Source organism: Oncorhynchus clarkii, chromosome 8 (assembly GCF_045791955.1).
Source record: "Oncorhynchus clarkii lewisi isolate Uvic-CL-2024 chromosome 8, UVic_Ocla_1.0, whole genome shotgun sequence".
NCBI lineage: Eukaryota > Metazoa > Chordata > Actinopteri > Salmoniformes > Salmonidae > Oncorhynchus > Oncorhynchus clarkii.
The window spans coordinates 23,401,005-23,422,904 of NC_092154.1; the positions used below are offsets into that span (position 1 = coordinate 23,401,005).

The window sequence follows — 21,900 nt, forward strand, 5'->3', positions numbered from 1 at the left end:
ATTCCAAGAAGAACTGAGTCATTAGGAGGAAAAAGTACAGAAGCATTTCCCTGATCAAACCCTCAGGCTATCCCCTGCTGTCTGAGAGAGATACGCTCTGCCCTACCTCCTCAAACAAAACACATTGACATTCAAACTGGCACCTGCCATCCTCTGGATGTTTCTACATTTGAGGTAGGTAATCAACGTTGGGAGATAGAAGAGTAGGGAGAGGCAAGAAGAGTAGAGGGTTTCTCCTTCAGTGGGTGGAGGGAGAGGAGAAAAAAGTAAATGGTTACTCCTTCAACGGTTGGAGGTGAAGAGGGGGGAGAGGAAAGTAGAGGGTTACTCCTTCATTGGTTGAAGGTGGGATGAGATAAGATGAGTTCCTGTGAAGGATGTCCGTCACCTCGCCCCTGCGAGCAACTTTAATAAAGCCTGATCCCAAAGAGGGGAGGCAGGTCAGATCTGTGGGTTGAACAATGGCATTTTCCCATCCCTTCACTAGGATGAAAGCCCTATCCGATACACATTTGCTACAAGTCCACTGCTCCACAGTATCACTGTGACCCTGTGCATACAGTAGGCTACACTGGTGACATTAACATTGTCTTTTAACTTGTGCTTCTCATGTGGTCTCTTAAACCTCAATCACACGACAGCATCACTGCGTTTTGGCACACCAGAAGTACCTTCATTTCCAATGGAAAGCTGCGTTTGCCTTGTAGTATTGAGTTGCAGAGGCAGTTGCAGTGCATTCATTGGATTTATCAAATGTATGCATCAAACTGTATGAGTAGACGGCTTGACAGAAATGGTAGCAGAAGGTGAATGTTAAACTTTAGTTGCACACATATACAAATGATGCAGCGTACCATTTTGCGCAATGACACTGTAAGTGTAATTGAGGCATTAAAGGTGCTGCATGGTCAATCTGACGTCTATATTGGCCATGCAGCATATACAGCCTCTGTAGGAGTCAGGGCATTCATACTTCTTGCGCTTCACAGAGCAGCGCAGAACGGTTGCGAAGGAACTTGTCAAGGAAGTGAGTTTGTGTTTATACAGGACCTCCCGCCCCCACCTATCGTCAACCAATCATGTCAGTGCGAAGCTATATTGAGATTTGGGAGGAACAAAATTTGGGAGGTGCACGGTGATGTGGTACGAAGCTCAATTTGGTCTACGACTACATTTCAGATCAAGCATAAATTGGCTTTTATGACACATGCGTCTCCATTGGGAGTGAGTATTGGATTGCCTGAGCTATTAATACATGTGAATAGGAATATGGAGTTGTGAGTGTGAGTAGCAGTTCATTGGAAGGCAGCAAGAACAAATAGCCCTGGGATCTGGGGATAGAGTTCTCTGCTCTGCTGTTGAATGTGTCAATATGTGATAAGCACTATTTGCCGCTGGTGAAAATGGATGAGCGGTAATCTGATGACACTCAAAGAGTGTTTATACAAACCTGCTCTCTGCTGTGCAAGGCTGTCCTGTGTACACTTTATGAGAGACCATCACCCAACGGCGTATCCATCCAGGGATGCTGCACTGACCCTGGGCAATCTCAACTGGTGTGTATGCATCTGGAGGTGATGGGAAAGACTAAAGCGACATTTTCGTTCTAAACAATGGACATTAAAGATGTATTATACACTATTCTATCGAAACAGTCGGATCTAAGGAAAATACAAAATGATCATATAAAGTGTATTATTATAGGCAGTTAGTATTAGTGCTTATATCCTATGATATAGCCTTGGCAATTTAAGGAAGTAAGTGGTCTGCTCATAATCTGACCAACTGGGATATTCTGGGAACATTTCCTGAAATGGTTTATACCACTGGATATTAGATAATCCTGCTCTCAATAGGGATTAGGCATTCCATTCAAAATGGATTGAAAAACATGACTCTGCAAAATGGATAATAGTACCCCGAGGGTAGTTGAGAATATGAAATTATAATTAGGGTCAATGTGCAATAAATCCGTTCAGACAAAGTTATGTTCATAATATTGCTCATCCCCTTCTATTGAAACCATAAAGCAAGTGCTCTGTAACACAACCGCATCAGCAGAACAATGGAGGTTTGTGAATCCCTGCCAGAACAGCAGCTTGACGTTTTACAGCCCCACTTTATGACCAACACTTTTTAATTAAGCAAAACTTACATTGCCACAGGGTTTTCAGATCATACCAAAATTGTAAACTGCAGATTTTTTATGACAACTGTTTATTCTTTTGTTTATTCAGCGTCTTTCTTTCACGGATATACTACATGTAACTGCCAAAATAAAGGAAATGCCAATATAAAGTGTCTTAATAGAGCGTTGGGCCACCACGAGCCAGAACAGCTTCAGGCATAGATTCTACAAGTGTCTGAAACTCTATTGGAGGGATGCGACACCATGCTTCCACAAGAAATTCCAACATTTGGTGTTTTGTTGATGGTGTTGGAAAGTGCTGTCTCAGGCACCGCTCCAGAATCTCCCATAAGTGTTCAATTGGGTTCAGATCTGGTGACTGACACAACCATGGCATATGCTTTACATCATTTTCATGTTCACCAAACCACTCAGTAACCACTCATGCCCTGTGGATGGGGGCATTGTCATCCTATGGGGGTAAAAACAATGGTAGCTAAAATAATAATAACTTCTTAAAAATTTCTGCTAGTTAGTTTTTGCTACCATGTCGATTTTAGCTTGCTTGAGCCTGCTAACTTAGGAGTGTTAATTCACCTGTTTCCATACATGTTTCATTTTAAATTAACAAAATTAACTACATCATCTCCACCGCTCAACCAGTATTCTACAAGAGCACAGACACAAGGGACAACAGACACAGCAATCTCTACATTGCAGATGAGCTGAAGGCAGTCATCAATGACCTTGGACCACAGAAGGTATTTGCACTGGTGACAGACAATGCTGCGAACATGAAGGCTGCTTGGTCTAAAGTGGAGGAGTCCTACCCTCACATCACACCCATTGGCTGTGCTGCTTATGCATTGAATTTGCTCCTCAAGGATATCATGGCACTGAAAACAATGGATACACTCAACAAGAGAGCCAAGAAAATGGTTAGGTATGTGAAGGGTCATCAAGTTATAGCAGCAATCTACCTCACCAAGCAAAGTGAGAAAAATAAGAGCACCATATTGAAGCTGCCCAGCAATTATGCTGGCAAGAGCATCCTGTCTGGTGCAGAGATCAACAAGGCCTATGGTGTATTCACTACTGTATCTCGCCACCTTGGCCTGGATGATGGCAAGGATCTTGGCAGTTTGGCGAAGTACACTTCCAAGCAAGGGCTTTGGGATGGCGATGCAATATGGCAGTTGTGCCAACATATCTCATCAGCCACCTGGTGGAAGGGACTTTGTGGATCTGAGGCTCCTTCCCTTGTTGCCTCCATCATCCTCCAAATCCTACCAACATCAGCCGCCTCAGAACGCAACTGGTCCTTGTTTGGGAACACACACACCAAAGCATGCAACAGGTTGACCAATACAAGGGTTGAAAAATTGGTGGCCATCCAGGCAAATTTTGGGGTTTTTGAGCCTGACAACAAGCTATCCTGAACAAGGTTGGAAAGTGACAGTGAAGATGAGTCCTCGGAGTCTGATGTTCAAAAGGTGGACATTGAGGAGGACCAGGGAGAAGACATGGAAGCCTGAGAGGAAGACAACCAAAGCTTTAGTTTCTAGACCATCATTTTACAGATGTATGTTGAAAACGTTTTTGGGAGATGCGATGGATCATTGGGGATCATTCAATATTACCTTTCTTTTGTTGTTCAGTGAAATCATCCCATGTGAAGAGTCAACTCATTACATTAAAGTTTTTTTTATTTCTGTTGGAAGGATTTAATCATTTGCAATTATGTCTACTTATGATAAGGTAAAAGGTTTATGTTTCTGTCTCCATATGACATGGTAAATATATCCAATACAAAAAACATCTATATTTCAAATGGTATTCATATTAATTTGCATATATTTCCATTAATTCCCATATATTCCCGTTAATTCCCACGGAAAGTTTCCACCTCTGAATATTCCCCAAAATGTGCAACCCTACATGACCCTAAACATAATGGGATGTTAATTTCTTGCTTAACTTAGGAACCACACCTGTGTGGAAGCAACTGTTTTTGGTGGGGGGCAAAGCATTTTTATTCGGACAGGAAGGATATACTCCAAACACCCGGAAAGGCCCTCATCCCCGTCATCCCCGCACACTTTTGGCATTCTCTCAACCAGCTTCATGTGGAATGCTTTTCCAACAGTCTTGAAGGACTTCTCACATAGGCTGAGCACTTGTTGGCTGCTTTTCTTTCAATCTGCGGTCTGACTCATCCAAAACCATTTCAATTTGGTTGAGGTCGGGGGACTGTGGAGGCCAGGTCATCTGATGCAGCACTCCATCACTCTCCTTCTTGGTCAAATAGCCTTCACACAGCCTGGAGGTGTGTTGGGTCATTGTCCTGTTAAAAAACAAATGATAGTGGGACTAAAGCCCAAACCAGATGGGATGGTGTATTGCTGCAGAATGCTATGGTAGCCATGCTGGTTAAGTGTGCCTTGAATTCTAAAGAACTCCCAGACAGTGACACCAGCAAAGCACCCCCACACCATAACACCTCCTCCTCCATGCTTTATGGTGGGAAATACACATGCGGAGATCATCTGTTCACCCACACCGCGTCGCACAAAGACATCCAATTTGGACTCCAGACCAAAGGACAAATTTCCACTGGTCTAATGTCCATTTCTCGTGTTTCTTGGCCCAAGCAATTCTCTTCTTATTATTGGTGTCCTTCAGTAGTGGCTTCTTTGCAGCAATTCTACCATGAAGGCCTGATTCACACATTCTCCTCTGAACGGTTGAGGTTGAGATGTCTGTTACTTGAACTCTGAAGCATTTATTTGGGCTACAATTTCTGAGGCTGGTAACCCTAATGAACTTGTCCTCTGCAACAGAGGTAACTCTGGATCTTCCGTTCCTGTGGTGGTCCTCATGAGAGCCAGTTTCATCATAGCGCTTGATGGTTTTTCTAACTGCACTTGAAGAAACGTTAAAAGTTCTTGAGATTTTCCGTATTGACTGACCTTCATTTCTTAAAGTAATGATGGTCTGTCATTTCTCTTTGCTTATTTTAGCTGTTCTTGCCATAATATGGACTTGGTATTTTACCAAATAGGGCTATCTTCTGTATACCACCCCTTATTTTGTCACAACACAACTGATTGGCTGAAACTCATTCAGAAGGAAAGAAATTCCACAAATTAGCTTTTAAGAAGGCACACCTGTTAATTGAAATGCATTTCAGGTGAAGCTGGTTGAGAGAAACCAAAGAGTGTTCAAAGCTGTCATCAAGGCAAAGGGTGGCTACTTTGAAGAATCTCAAATATAAAATATATTTTGATTTGTTTAACACTTTTTTGGTTACTACATGATTCCATATGTGTTATTTCATAGTTGTGATGTCTTCACTATTATTCTACAATGTAGAAAATTGTAGAAATAAAGAAAAACCCTTGAATGACTAGGTGTTCTAAAACTTTTGACTGGTAGTGTACGTATTACCTCAATTACTTCGACACCTGTGCCCCCATACATTGACTCTGTACCGATACCCCCTGCATATAGCCTCACTATTGTTGTTTTACTGCTGTTCTTTAATTATTTGTTACTTTCATCTCTTACTTTTTGGGGGGTATTTTCTTAAAACTGCATGGTTGTTTGTGACAAATACAATTTGATTTGATATACTTTGTATCCCTCATTTACTCAAGTGTTTGCATTATTTTGGCAGTTAACTGCATGTTCATCATCAATAATTTGATTGCTGTATATTTTTAACCATGTATAAAAACAATGAAGTATATATATAAGTATATATAATACATATTTAGCAGTAAAAATGTATTAAAACGTGGTGCAAACATCTCACTCCAGTGCATTCATCTTCAGAGGGAAAGAAGGGAAAGGCTGTTTGGGTTCTCTTGCATGAAATGTTAGATAGGTTCAATAAATTAGAATTGACAGGAGGAATAAAGCCTAAGTTTATGCCTTGTGAAGTCCCTCTTCATAAAGCAGCTGTAAAGATGATTGACCCAGCAGCCTTGGTAATAGATGGAGAGGCTGGCATGTTTACTCAGCGCTCAAACCATCTCTAGTTAAAGAGAGAGATTCACCTTGTCAGCACCTGAGGGCCTCTCAGGAGTGACTGACTGCTGGCCTCCTGACACACCTCAAATATTGGTTTACTATACTGTACCTGGCCAAGCAAGAAACCCTGAGAACAAGGGAATTCCACCACCGCAGTTTTGCCTAGTACAACACTTCCAGGAAGATCACGCACAATTCAACTTATAATTGTTTTTTGGTGGGGGTGCACATCCACCACCACCCCTCTTCAGAGGACAAAAATAACTTGTTACTGTATATATGTGTTTTATATTACATGTATAGAACCAGTCGAAAGTTTGGACACACCTACTCATTCAAGGGTTTTTCTTTATTTGTACTATTTTCTACATTGTAGAATAATAGTGAAGACATCAAAACTAGGAAATAACACATATGTAATAATCATGTAGTAAGCAAAAAAGTGTTAAACAAATCAAAATATATTTTATATATTTAAGATTCTTCAAAGTTACCCGTTGCCTTGACAGCTTTGCACACTCTTGGCATTCTCTCAACCAGCTTAATGAGGTAGTCACCTGGAATGCATTTCAATTAACAGGTATGCCTTCTTAAAAGTTAATTTGTAGAATTTCTTTCCTTCTTAATGCACTTGAGCCAATCAGTTGTGTTGTGACAAGGTACGGGTAGTATACCGAAGATAGCCCTATTTGGTGAAAGGCAAGAACAGCTAAAATAAGCAAAGACAAAATACATTCCATCATTACTTTAAGACATGAAGGTCAGTCAATAAGGAAAGTTTCAAGAACTTTAAACTTTTTCAGAGGAGACCGCGTGAATCAGGCCTTCATGGTTTAATTGCTGCAAAGAAACCACTACTAAAAGGACACCAATAAGAAGAGACTTGCTTGGGCCAAGAAACACGAGCAATGGACATTAGACCGGTGGAAATCTGTCCTTTGGTCTGATGAGTCCACATTGGAGATTTTTGGTTCCAACCTCTGTGTCTTTGTGAGACACAGAGTAGGTGAATGGATGATCTCCACATGTGTGGTTCCCACCGTGAAGCATGGAGGAGGTGATGTGAAGGTATGGGGCTGTTTTGCTGGTGACACTGTATGTGATTTATTTAACATTCAAGGCACACTTAACCAGCATGGCTACCACAGCATTCTGCAGCGATACGCCATCCCATTTGGTTTGGGCTTAGTGGGACTATCATTTGTTTTTCAACAGGAAAATGACACAACACACCTCCAGGCTGTATTTGACCAAGAAGGAGAGTGATTGGGTGCTGCATAAAATGACCTGGCCTCCACAATCACCCGACCTCAACCCAATTGAGATGGTTTGGGATGAGTTGGACTGCTGAGTGAAGGAAAAGCAGCCATGCTCAGCATATGTGGGAACTCCTTCAAGACTGTTAGAAAAGCACTCCAGGTGAAGCTGGTTGAGAGAATGCCAAGAGTGTGCAAAGCTGTCATCAAGGCAAAGGGTGACTACTTCGCAAAACCCTTACGCATCACTGTACTTTGTATACCAGGGTTGGCTGGCCTTCTCTAGTCACTCGTAGGCTCAGTCACTGGTATACTTTTATTTACAAAGCCATTTGGGGTTTACTACCTTTTTATTTGGGAATTTTTATTGTTCAGAAATGTAGTGGGTACTCTCTTCCTTTGCTGGACTTTATCCTGCTAACTGTTCCAAATGTCTGAACTGAATTTGGTAAAAGGGCTTTTATGTACTCTTTTATGTACGCCATCGTCTTGGAACGCCTTACAAAATACTTTTAAACTGGAAGAACTTGTCCCGATTGGTATTTTTAAATCCCTGATGAATGATCTTGGGACTGATTTCCTGACCTGTCAATGTTTTTAATTTGATGTTTTTGATTTTGTTTTACTCTTGTGAATTCTATGGTTTTTACTAGATTACTAGTTTTTCATGTTGTTTGTCTGTAATTTTTGTAATGACTTGGTGCTGCCTATCTTGGCCAGGACACTCTTGAAAAATAGATTTTAAATCTCAATGAGCCCTTCCTGGTTAAATAAAGGTTCAATAAATAATAATAATAACTTTGAAGAATCTCAAAAATATTTTGATGTGTTTAACACTTTTTTGCTTACTACATGATTCCATATGTGTTATTACATAGTTCTGATGTCTTCAATAGTATTCTACAATGTAGAAAATCGTAAAAAGAAAAGAAAAACCCTGGAATGAGTCGGTGTGTCCAAACTTTTGACTGGTACTGTACATTCTACACACAAGGCACATTTTCTTTACATAGTAGTTATATAGCAAAAATATAGGTATTTGCTATACACTGAGTATACAAAACAATAACGGACACCTGCTGTTTCCATGATAGACTGACCAGGTGAATCCAGGTGAATGCTATGATCCCTTGTTGCTATGAGCCTTGAGACAATTGAGACATGGAGTGTGTATGTTTGCCATTCAGAGGGTGAATGGACAATACAAAATATTTAAGTGCCTTTGAACGAGGTATGGTAGAAGGTGCCAGGCACACTGGTTTGTGTCAAGAATTGCAATGCTGCTGGATTTTTCACACTCAACAGTTTCCAGTGTGTATCAAGAACGGTCCACCACCCAAAGGATATAAAGCCAACTTGACACAACTGTGGGAAGCATCGGATTCAACATGGACCAGCATCCCTGTGGACATGTTGTAGTCAGTCCATGTCCCAATGAATTGAGGCTGTTCTGAGGGCAACTCAATATTAGGAAGGTGTTCCTAACATTTAGTATACTCAGTGTCGACCACATCTGGATGGATTGTTCTTAAACACATCCGGTATACATTACATAAACGTGTTTTCAATCTATTTTAAAACTATTACAAATCATGGGCTTTTAAAAACGCACCCCTCAGCTCCTCTCAGCCCATACCACCTCTCTCCGTAAAAGCATATATTTTTCAACTGAGCTGTTTCACAAGAATTCTGAATCGAATAGTATCCAGATTATAGGTTAAAGATTAATATTTTTAATAAGAGTATTATATTGTTGACTGACTATGGCTTTCCCAATCTCCCAGCAGTGCCATTTGTAGGCTTAGTTTTAATTAAATATTTTTTTTTGCCACTCCTGAAACTTGAACCAGAAAAAAGCTACATAGGGGGCAATACCAAAATAAGTGGTCTAATGATTCTGTCTCTTTGCAGCAAAATCTGCAGAGCTGAGATGGTTACATTTTCAACATGTCCCTGATTGAGTCTGTAAAACCAACATGTTTCAAGCAGACCACCATAGTCCCTGTGCCCAAGAACACAAAGGTAACCTGCCTAAATGACTACAGACCCGTAGCACTCACATCTGTAGCCATGAAGTGCTTTGAAAGGTTGGTAATGGCTCACATCAACACCATTATCCCAGAAACCCTAGACCCACTCCAATTTGCATACCGCCCAAACAGATCCACAGATGATGCAATCTCTATTGCACTCCACACAACCTGGACAAAAGGAACACTTATGTGAGAATGCTATTAATTGACTACAGCTCAGCGTTCAACACCATAGTACCCTCAAAGCTCATCCCTAAGAAAAGGATCCTGGGACTAAACACCTCCCTCTGCAACTGGATCCTGGACCTTCTGACGGGCCGCCCCCAGGTGGTAAGGGTAGGTAGCAACACATCTGCCATGCTGATCCTCAACACTGGAGCCCCCCAGTGGTGTGTGCTCAGTCCCCTCCTGTAATCCCTGTTCACCCACGACTGCATGGCCAGGCATGACTCCAACACCTTCATTAAGTTTGCAGGCGGCACAACAGTGCCTGATAACCGACAACGACGAGCCAGCTTATAGGGAGGAGGTCAAAGACCTGGCCGGGTGGTGCCAGAATAACAACCTATCCCTCAACGTAACCAAGACTAAGGACTACAGGGAAAGGAGGAACGAGCATGCCCCCATTAACATCGACGGGGCTGTAGTGGAGCAGGTTGAGAGCTTCAACATCCTTGGTGTCCACATCGCCAACAAACTAGAATGGTCCAAACACACCAAGACAGTCGTGAAGAGGGCACGACAAAGCCTATTCCCCCTCAGGAAACTAGGGAGATTTGGCATGGGTCCTGAGATCCTCAAAAGGTTCTACAGCTGCAACATCGAGAGCATCCTCACTGGTTGCATCACTGCCTGGTACGGCAATTGCTCGGCCTCCGACCGAAAGGCACTACAGAGGGTATTGCATCCGGCCCAGTACATCACTGAGGCCAAGCTTCCTGCCATCCAGGACCTCTATACCAGGTGGTGTCAGAGGAAGGCCCTAAAAATTGTCAAAGACACCAACCACCTCAGTCATAGACTGTTCTCTCTACTACCGCATCGCAAGCGGTACCGGAGTGCCAAGTCTAGGACAAAAAGGCTTCTCAACAGTTTTTACCCCCAGGCCATAGGACTCCTGAACAGGTCGTCAAACGGCTAACCGGGCTATCTGCATTGTGTCCCGCCACCCACCACCCGCCAACCCCTCTTTTACGCTACCGCTAGTCTCTGTTCATCATATATGCATAGTCACGTTAAACTTATCTACATGTACATACCTCCTCAATCAGCTTGACTAACCGGTGTCTGTATGGAGCCTCACTACTTTTATAGCTTCGCTACTGTATATAGCCTTGCTACTGTTTTTCACTGTCTTTTTACTGTTGTGTTTATTTCTTCACCTACCTATTGTTCACCTAATACCTTTATTGCACTATTGGTTAGAGCCTGTAAGTAAGCATTTCACATTTGCACCTGTTGTATTCGGCTCACGTGACAAATAAACTTTGACTTGATTTGTATGCCCCATACACAGTGCCTTTGGAAAGTATTCAAATCAAATCAAACTGCCTGATCTGCGGGCCCTTTTCCTGCGTATTTTCTTCAAGCAGTAGGTGTGGATCTGGGCCTGTTCCAGTGAAAGCAGGATATCCTTCTCGTCAGACTCGTTAAAGGAAAAAGTTTCTTCCATTCGCGATGAGTAATCGCAGTTCTGATCTCCAGAGGTACTTCCCGGTCATAATAGATGGTAGCACCAACAATAAGTAAAAAAATAAGTTTCACAAAACGCAAAAAAACGAACTGAATAGCACAATTGGTTGGGAGAATGTAAAACATCAGCCATGTTCTTCGGCGGCATCTTCAAAAGTCAGACACCTTGACTTCTTCCATATTACAGCCTTATTCTAAAATGGATTAAATACATTTCTTTCCTCATCAATCTACACACAATACCCCATAATGACAAAATGAAAACAGGTTTACACATTTTTGCTAATTTATTTATTTATTTTTTAAAATATCTTATTTGCATAAGTATTCAGACCCCTTGCTATGAGTCTCGAAATTAAGCTCAGGTACATCCTGTTTCCATTGATCATGAGGTGCTGACTTGCTGCACCCTCGACAACTCCTGTGATTATTATTATTTGACCATGCTGGTCATTTATGAACATTTGACATGTTCTGTTATAATCTCCACCTGGCACAGCCAGAAGAGGACTGGCTAACCCTCATAGCCTGGTTCCTCTCTAGGTTTCTTCTTAGGTTTTGGTCTTTCTAGGGAGTTTTTCCTAGCCACCGTGCTTCTACACCTGCATTGCTTTCTGTTTGGGGTTTTAGTCTGGGTTTTGTACAGCACTTTGAGATATCAGCTGATGTACGAAGAGCTATATAAATACATTTGATTTGATCATCCTTGAGATGTTTCTACAAATTGATTGGAGTCCACCTGTGTCCACCATTCTGTCTCCTATCAATAATTTATCTTTCGGTGCCAACGAGGTGGACACAAGAAAGTAGTCAAGACAACTAGCTTGATTAAGGCTCCTCCATGTACATTTCACTAAGTAAGGATATTTAAACCTCCATATATCCACTAGTTCTAAAATGTCCATGATAGTTGTGATCTCTTTAAGAGCGATGAGACAAGATAGTAGCTACTACAACAATTGGATACTACGAAATTGGGGAGAAAAAGGGGTAAAATAAAAAAAAATAAAAAAAAAAGTACCACGATGATCAAGAATCCATAATGCTGTACAACGATATATGCACTGCTAAGCACACTGTAGCTGCAACTGACAAAGAAGACTTCCAATTGTCCTCCAATATCCCACCCGTTACAGCCTCCATTAGGCAGTTGTGGAAAAAGAGCCCAAATGTCCTACTTGAGTAAATGTAAAGATTAGAGATCGACCGATACCGATATCGCCGATACCGATACCAATTATTGGAGGACCAAAAAAAGCCGATGCTGATTTATCGTCCGATTTTTATTTATTTATTTGTGATAATGATAATTACAACAATACTGAATGAACACTTATTTTAACTTAATATAATACATCAAAAATCTATTTAGCCTCAAATAAATAATGAAACATGTTCAATTTGGTTTAAATAATGCAAAATCAAAGTGTTGGAGAAGAAAGTAAAAGTGCAATATGTGCCATGTAAGAAAGCTAATGTTTAAGTTCCTTGCTCAGAACATATGAAAGCTGGTGGTTCCTTTTAACATGAGTCTTCAATATTCCTAGGTAAGAAGTTTTAGGTTGTAGTTATTATAGGAATTATAGGACTATTTCTCTCTATACGATTTGTATTTCATGTACCTTTGACTATTGGATGTTCTTATAGGCACTTTAGTATTGCCAGGGTAACAGTATAGCTTCCATCCCTCTTCTCACCGCTACCTGGGCTCAAACCAGGAACACATTGACAACGGCCACCCTCGAAGCATCGTTACCTATGCAGAGCAAGGGGAACAACCACTCCAAGTCTCAGAGTGAGTGACGTTTGAAACGCTATTAGCGCGACCCGCTAACTAGCTAGCCATTTCAAATCGGTTACACCAGCCTAATCTCGGGAGTTGATAGGCTTGAAGTCATAAACAGCGCAATGCTTGAAGCATTGAGAAGAGCTGCTGGCAAAACGCACGAAAGTGCTGTTTGAATGAATGCTTACGAGCCTGCTGGTGCCTACCATCGCTCAGTCAGACTGCTCTATCAAATCATAGACTTAATTATAACATAATAACACACAGAAATACGAGCCTTAGGTCATTAATATGGTCGAATCCGGAAACTATCATTTCAAAAACAAAACCTTTATTCTTTCAGTGAAATACGGAACCGTTCCGTATTTTATCTAACAGATGGCATCCCTAAGTCTAAATATTGCTGTTACATTGCACAAACTTCAATGTTATGTCATAATAAGAAGTGACACAATTTCACCTGGTTAATATTGCCTGCTAACCTTTATTTTAGCTAAATATGCAGGTTTAAAAATATATACTTCTGTGTATTGATTTTAAGAAAGGCATTGATGTTTATGGTTAGGCACACGTTGGAGCAACGGCAGTCCTTTTTCGCGAAAGCGCAACGCATCGATTATATGCAACGCAGGACACGCTAGATAAACTAATAATATCATCAATCATGTGTAGTGATTATGATTGATTGATTGTTTTTTATAAGATAAGTTTAATGCTAGCTGACAACTTACCTTGGCTTCTTACTGCATTCGTGTAACAGGCAGGCTCCTCGTGAGGCAGGTGGTTAGAGCGTTGGACTAGTTAACCGTAAGGTTGCAAGATTGAATCCCTGAGCTGACAAGGTAAAAATCTGTCGTTCTGCCCCTGAACAAGGCAGTTATCCCACCGTTCCTAGGCCGTCATTGAAAATAAGAATGTGTTCTTAACTGACTTGCTTCGTTAAATAAAGTTGTAAAAAATAAAAAATACATTTTAAAATCGGCAAAATCGGCATCCAAAAATACAGATTGTTATGAAAATTTGAAATCGTCCCTAATTAATCGGCCATTCCGATTATTCGGTCCACCTCTAGTAAAGATACCTTAATAGAAAATTACTCAAGTAAAAGTGAATGTCATCCAGTAAAATACTACTTCAGTAAAAGTCTAAAAGTATTTGGTTTTAAATATACTAAAGTATCAAAAGTAAATCATTACAAATTCCTTATATTAAGAATTATATTAAGAACAGATTTTCTTGTTTTTCTAATTTACAGATAGCCAAGGGGCACACGCTAACACATCCTTTACAAACAAAGCATGTGTTTAGAGATTCAGCCAGATCAGAGGCATTAGGGATCACCAGCAATGTTTTCTTGATAAGTATGTGAATTGGAGCATTTCTATCCTGCTAAGCATTCAAAATGTAATGAGTACTTTTGGGTGTCAGGGAAAAAGTATGGACTAAAAAGTACATTATTTTCTTTAGGAATGTAGTGTAGTAAAAGTCGTCAAAAATATAAATAGTAAAGCAAAAGTACAGATACACCCCCACCCCAAGAAACGATTTAAGTAGTACTTTAAAGGATTTTTACTTAAGTACTTTACACCACTGCCAGAAGGACCAGGAGAGGTGCATCCTAATTGAGAATTAGCCAAATATAGCCAAATATCAGAGATAAAATAAGAAAAAACAAAAAAACAAACAAACATAGAAATGAAAATGAAGAGACAGAGAAAATAACTTAAGGAGTTCTGTAGCCAATAAGACCTAAATTAAAAACATACAGTACCTATATAACAGCAAAAACTTGGAACATAATGCTAATGATGCTAATATCTAGTAATATTAATAGTGCTAACAATAATACATCATAAAAGTCATTAAAAAGTTACAAGAATAATACATATGTGAAAAGAAATACCCACAAAAACAATAATCTAACAGGTATAAGCATCTTCCCAAGATTCTACCAATATCCACCTGCAATCTTCACCATTAGCAGTGTTGACAATAATAAATAAATGGGACGGGGGTTGTTAGGCCAGAGTCGAAGTTGAGGGCTGGCAAACCGTGCCTACATATCCTCCAAACACCGACTTCGAAGGCATGATCACTTTTATACAACGGGTTACCAACAAATTCAAATAATGATTAACATATTTTCATACCATTTCATTATTCCACAAGATATAGTCCCAATACAAATCTAGGGTTAGTACCCAAGCCGTCTGGTCGTTCGTTCTATCGGTTCGGTTGCTAGAGACCCAGTCGTTCAGTCTTGTTGTCCTGTATCTATGGACGCGACCCAGACGTTCGTTCTAAATGTTCCATTGCCCAGCTGGCTGGCAACGTTCCAACTATGGCTAACTTACAATCACATCAAAAAGTGCAGCCAGAATAAGAGCAAAGTAGCCACATTTGCATTTGTTTAAGCTGTTGTTTTGTAGTGACATTTATTTGGATACATCCATAACAATGAGCTAATGAGGCGCGATTTCACCTGGCATAGAACATTTGCTCACTCGTCAGGACAATGTTGTTCCCAGGGAGCTAGCTAAAAACACAGCTAACACAATCACTTCAAACTGAAGCTGGAAAGACTGCAAACTAGCGGCACTTCGTTTCATTTGACCTTTTGTCAATTGACATTTCTTTGTATATGTCCATAAAAATTATGCCAGTTGATTCATAATTTAGACTGGTTGAGAAATGCTGCCTGCCAGACTCTCGCCCTGAATCCCGACAGATTCATTACTATGGGACAGCTGGAAATCGAATTTGAATATTGCAACAATGTTGCAAACGATGTCGAGACAGACAGCAAGGTTTATACAAATCTCTGCTGTTGAAAAATAAATCTGAGATATTGTCTAGTAGCTTTTAATAGTGGAGATGATTACATGTATAAAGTGCCTGGCTGGGCTGATGAGACAGTGGATTGCGTCGTCAGATGGAACAGAGTAAATAGGCATTTAAAACGTCAGATTTAGCCAGTGGTAATTTGTGGAATAGACACCAGCTGGAATGCGGATTAACCAATCAGCACTCAGGATTAGACCCACCCGTTGTATAATAATATAAAATCACCCTTACTGCCATTAGAATACAAGTGAAGTTGATACTACCATCAAGACTCTTCCTCGAGCTAGCAGCCCGGCCAAACTGAGCAATCGGGGGAGAAGGGCCTTGGTCAGGGAGGTGACCAAGAACCCGATGGTCACTCTGACAGAGCTCCAGAAGTCCTCTGTGGAGATGGGAGAACCTTCCAGAAGGACAACCATCTCTGAAGCACTCCACCAATCAGGCCTTTATGGTGGAGTGGCCAGACAGAAGCCACTCCTCAGTAAAAGGCACATAACAAGACTCTTGGAGTTTCCCAAAAGACACCTAAAGGACTCTCAGAACATGAGAAATTAGATTCTCTGGCCTGATGAAAACAAGATTGAACTCTTTGGCATGAATGCCAAGCCTCACAACTGGAGGAAACCTGGCACCATTCCTAAGGTGAAGCATGGTGGTGGCAGAATCATGCTATGGGAATGTTTTTCAGTGGCAGGGACTGGGAGACTAGTCAGGATTGAGGGAAAGATGGATGGAGCAAAGTACAGAGATCCTTGATGAAAACCTGCTCCAGAGCGCTCATGACTGGGTCGAAGGTTCACTTTCCACCAGGACAATGACACTAAGCACACAGCCAAGACCACGCAGGAGTGACTTCAGGACAAGTCTTTGAATGTCCTTGAGTGGCCCAGCCAGAGCCCGGACTTTAACCTGATCGAACATATCTGGAGAGACCTAAAAATAGCTATGCAGCTATGCTCCCCATCCAACCTAACAGAGCTTGAGAGGATCTGCAGAGAAGAATGGGAGAAACTCTCCAAATTTAGGTGTGCCAAGCTTGTAGTGTCATACCCAAGAAGACTCGAAGCTGTAATCACTGCCAAAGGTGCTTCAACAAAGTACTGAGTAAAGGGTCTGAATACTTATGTTAATGTGAGAGATGAGTTTGTTATTTTTAATACATTTGCAAAAAATGTTGAAACTCTTTTTGCTTTGTCATTATGGGTTATTTTGTTTAGATTGATGAGGGGGGGACAATTTAATCAATTTTAGAATAAGACTGTATCGTAACAAAATGTGGAAAAAGCCAAGGGGTCCGAATACTTTCCGAATAATACAGTAGAAGCAACAACACGATATGCAGAAAATAAGGCACTTACTTTGATAGGAACGCAAACAGGTTCAGAGTTATTATTTGTAAGGAAAACAACAATGAAGGCAATGCGGGTGCCAGCCAGAAAATGTGCCAGGGGGGAAAAGTTTGTGCAAGGCCTGTCCTGACTAGAGTTGCGCAAATGTCTGCATACTTGATCTGGGGAAACACTGGCGAAGTGCTTGGGCTCTCGTCGACGAGAGAAGTTTGTCTGGCTCAGTAAAGCCTCAAACGTAAATTGTCTGCAAAAGTGAATTTGGCTAATTCTTATCTGAATTAATGAGGCAGAATTCAAACTGTTATAATATAATTTGAAATTGGCAAGTGCCAGGGTTAACTAGGGTTAACTTTCCTGTTGCGTAACAATCACACTTTGGAACAATGCGTGTATTCTGACACCACACGCATATGTGCCTTTTACTGAGGAGTGGCTTCTGTCTGGCCACTCCACCATAAAGGCTTGATTGGTGGAGTGCTGCAGAGATGGTTGTCCTTCTGGAAGGTTCTCCCTTCTCCACAGAGGACTTCTGGAGCTCTGTCAGAGTGACCATCGGGTTCTTGGTCAACTCCCTGACCAAGGCCCTTCTCCCCCGATTGCTCAGTTTGGCCGGGCAGCTAGCTCGAGGAAGAGTCTTGGTGCTTCCAAACCTCTTCCATTTAAGATTGATGGAGGCCACTGTGCTCTTGGGGACCTTCAATGCTGCAGATGTTTTTTGGTACTCTTCCCCAGATCTATGCCTCGACACAATCCTGTCTTGGACAATTCCTTTGACTTCATGGCTTGGTTTTTGCTCTGACATGCACTGTCAACTGTGGGACCTTATATAGACAGGTACGTGCCTTTCCAAATCATGTCCAATCAATTGAATATACTCCAAATCAAGTTTTAGAAAGATCTCAAGGATGATGGATGGATACAGGATGCACCCGAGCTCAATCTTATTCAAGTTGAGCTATGTTTTATTCAAGTTTTAAAGTTCTGGTGACAAATCATGCATTCAGATTCTTGCATAGATTGTAATGGACACATGATGTGTGTAAAATACTTTTTTGAAGGTTGTACGGATTATGATGAGCTAATGCTAAGCTATTTGCCAGCTATGTGTGGCGCCATGTTTGTTGACATCATACAATGCATTCTGGTTGTCACATAAGCGTCTATCAGACTAAAGATGTTATAACAAAACAAGGTTAAGGATGGTTCACACTACTGACTATGGTGCTCTCAAAACTATGTCAAATGTCAAATCATGACGTCAGTGATCTTCAGGTCGGAGCTCTAGAAAGATGCCTGAGTTCTTGAGTTAAAATTCCGAGTTGGATGACCGTTCAAAATGATTTTTGCCAGTCAGAGCTAGTCCCCCCCAGAGTTCCCAGTTGTCTTGAACAGACTGAAGTCAGAGATTTCCGAGTTCCCAGTTGTTTTGAACGTGGCATCAGATTGTAACTATGGTACCTGATGGTTGCCACTCTCCAGGGCTTTTATTTAGCTTAGAAACTTCTCCTGTGTTTGCCACCCATTTATATATAAATCCCCAATCATAGTAATGTTTGCCTCATATCCCATCACATCATATCCCCCCCATGATACTTTCCCCCATTTCTACCCCCCCATTCGACTTACAAATCACAATACCCATGAAGGGATGCATAAGAATAACTTATAACCGCCCTTGACACAAAGGGTTGTTTTAGTGAGGGTGGTGATTCTATCTAGATCTCACCTCTTCCAGGGTAAGATGCTGAGAGGCTGAGCCTTTAGAGAAGCTAGAATAGCCGGGGTGAATCTGTGACTCATACACACAAACACCGAGCAAGCTCGTGCACACACACACATGCAGGTCAACCGCTCTCAGAGGTAGGCAAATGTAATCAAATTAGCAGTGAGTATGATGCTTTGCCTCTTAATTTAGATCTACTTTAGACATGAAAGCATACAATTTGTGTGCCTTGAGTAGTTTAGGATCAAAGTACATAGCTTGTTTGCTTTTGTAAACATCTAGAAAATGGCTCTGAAATTACACTATTGTTAGTGCATTTTATCAACGTCATGGCTTGACAAGTGTCAAGGAAAAGTGCTTCAGACTGCCATAAATAGGAATAGGAATGACCTAACATGTTATTAGTTTGCATTTAATTACACACATATGGTATTACGGTTTAGTGTTGCCATCTCTAATTGTAGAAACTTGCCAATGTCATTTGCCAATCACAACAGAAATGATTTATATCATTAAGTCAAAAATAAAAGCAATTATCCAATCCACAGCCATACAAGAAAAATAAGTCAAATACCAGAACTCTTTTCTTTCAAGCGTGTCAAGATATCTCAGGAAAACATTTATTCATATCACAACCGATATTGCCACTAGCCAGTGCTTTATGGCTTTTTTGCTCCCACACCCCCGTGAAGATGGATGGTATCAATCATGAGTGACCCACACCTTGGGCACATTTCATTTGATGCCCGGCGCTAGGTTTCTATGATGCACAAGTCCAGATGGGAAAGAGGGAGAAAAAACAAGAACTTGTGATTGAGTCAAGTCCCATTCCTCTATTACTTATTTGGAGTCCAGGCGAGGTATCAGATATGAGTCAGGCAACTAGGATTGCAAGTGCAACATGGCAACAACACTTAATATGGCAGAAGAAAATGAAAATCTTCTAGAGCAAACATATGACATTGTTCACCCACCAAATCTATGTCTCTGTGTCAGCAGATGCCACTGCATTGTTTGAATGTTGGCAGGGTTTCTAGACATATGCAAGATACAAACAAAAGCATGTCCAAAACCGTACCTGCGTTGTCTGGTTGGAATTAACTGCACCAGTGCACAACTGCCACTCTACATTATCAACGTCAAAGATACAACCTGTCACGCCCTGACCGTAGAGAGCTTTTTATGTCTCTATTTTGGTTTGGTCAGGGTGTGATTTGGGTGGGCATTCTATGTTCTTTTTTCTATGTTTTGCATTTCTTTTTTTTTGGCCGGGCATGGTTCTCAATCAGGGACAGCTGGCTATCGTTGTCTCTGATTGGGAACCATACTAAGGTAGCTTTTTTTCCCACATGGTTTTTGTGGGTAGTTATTTTCTGTTTAGTGTTTGAACCTTTCGGGACTGTTTCGGTTTAATTTATTCTCTTGTTATTTTGTATTAGTGTTCAGTTCAATAAGCAAACATGAACACTTACCACGCTGCGCTTTGGTCCGACTACTCTTCTTCAGACGACGAAAACCGTTACACAACCTCACAAATGAACCCTTTCAATTCATGTTAGTCAAGATGGTAACACATCCACTTGAAAGAAAATTCAAATGCATTTACCAATTCTACAGCACAGGACAATCCAGGTCTTGCATGCTCTCATAGGTTTTTGTCGAGCAAGTATTAATCAATTCCCAGCCTTTTTTTCCAGCTGACATTATCAGCTGAGGTAGAAGGTGATTGGCAATCACTTAATCTTCTAACTACCTTCAATGTGTTTGATCCATTTGTCTAATTTGTATGTGGATGTGCAGGATTGAGGAAGCACCTATACAACATGTCTCAGATCATATGTGTACCCCAGTCTAGACCTTATTGTCAGAAAGTCACCCAGATATCTTATAAACCCATAAGTCTTTGCAGCTTTGTAGTTAGGCTTAAAAGACTAATGATCCGATGCATTAATAAAGAAGCAAGGCATGACTGGTCATAACCAGTGATGTGAAAAAGAAAATGGTCTATAGGTCTATAGTGCTTCAGTAATTAAATATCATGTCTCCTTTGTCTGCCAGCGAGGCTGGGAAACAACAGGTTAAATGTAGTCTGCAATTAAAGCACTATCAAATGATTTTTCCTTTCGTGGCTGGTGATAGATCTGCAGAAAGCACCCAACAGTGAGAAACTGTAATTTACAGCCTGTCAATACATCTCATCAGCAGGATCTCACTCTCCTCAGGTGGAAAATAACAAGGACCAGACAAAGAAATCTGACTGTCTTCTGAGACACAACGGCTTTGATGACTGCTTCTACACCATTTTGGTCATGAAATAACAGTCTACCATGTTAAATAGGGACATTGTGTCATCGTCAGTTATGTGACTGTGAGACACATGGTTCTGTTGCGCTGGGTTCTGGGCGACGTTATCGTGGTACAGTTAAATCATCTGACTTCAATCCATGCTGTCCAGCATGGGGTGTGATCTTCCTCTATCCCTCAGCCCCGGTTTAATTCAATTGAAGGCCAATTATTGACTGTTCTGACTGAGGCTTTGAAATCCCCTTCCATTTTATTCACACAGAGTATCTTCAGGTGTGGGCCTTGTTTTGCCCACACTGCATCTGAATGAATGTACACAATATTGTTTACTTTCTTGTCACTTTCAGAGAGAGTCATTTGATATCTTTGGTAATCAAATCTTTTGGAATTCTCCTATAAGCCACATCGGTTTTTCTTCAAACAGTGCTGTTAAATTTTTCTCTCTGTGAGCTTGAAGACATTTGTAAGATGTTGATGTTATTGGTCTGATCAAACAAAATGTGTGATGTGATTTGCCACAGACCCAGAACTGTAACAAAACCCCCTAAAAGCCCTCACAGGATGTGTTCCACACTCCAACTATCTAACCATTCTAAAAACATCTGTGGGACATTCATTCATACTAATAACCAATGAGGGTGAGCCAGGCACTGAAATAACTGTAAGGGCTGGAATGCAAGTTCAAAACGTACGTAAGACTGAGCATTACCAGTGATGACATGGTCTTCACTGCACAAACATGCCCGTCCTGCA

At 41.0% G+C, this 21,900-nt stretch overlaps 1 protein-coding gene across 2 annotated transcripts in view; it reads right to left on the minus strand.

The window, feature by feature from the left end:
* LOC139415589 (exostosin-1-like) overlaps positions 1 to 21,900 on the minus strand; it is a 276,125-nt gene that overhangs the window by 250,700 nt on the left and 3,525 nt on the right. The gene's annotated exons all lie outside the window — the stretch shown is intronic.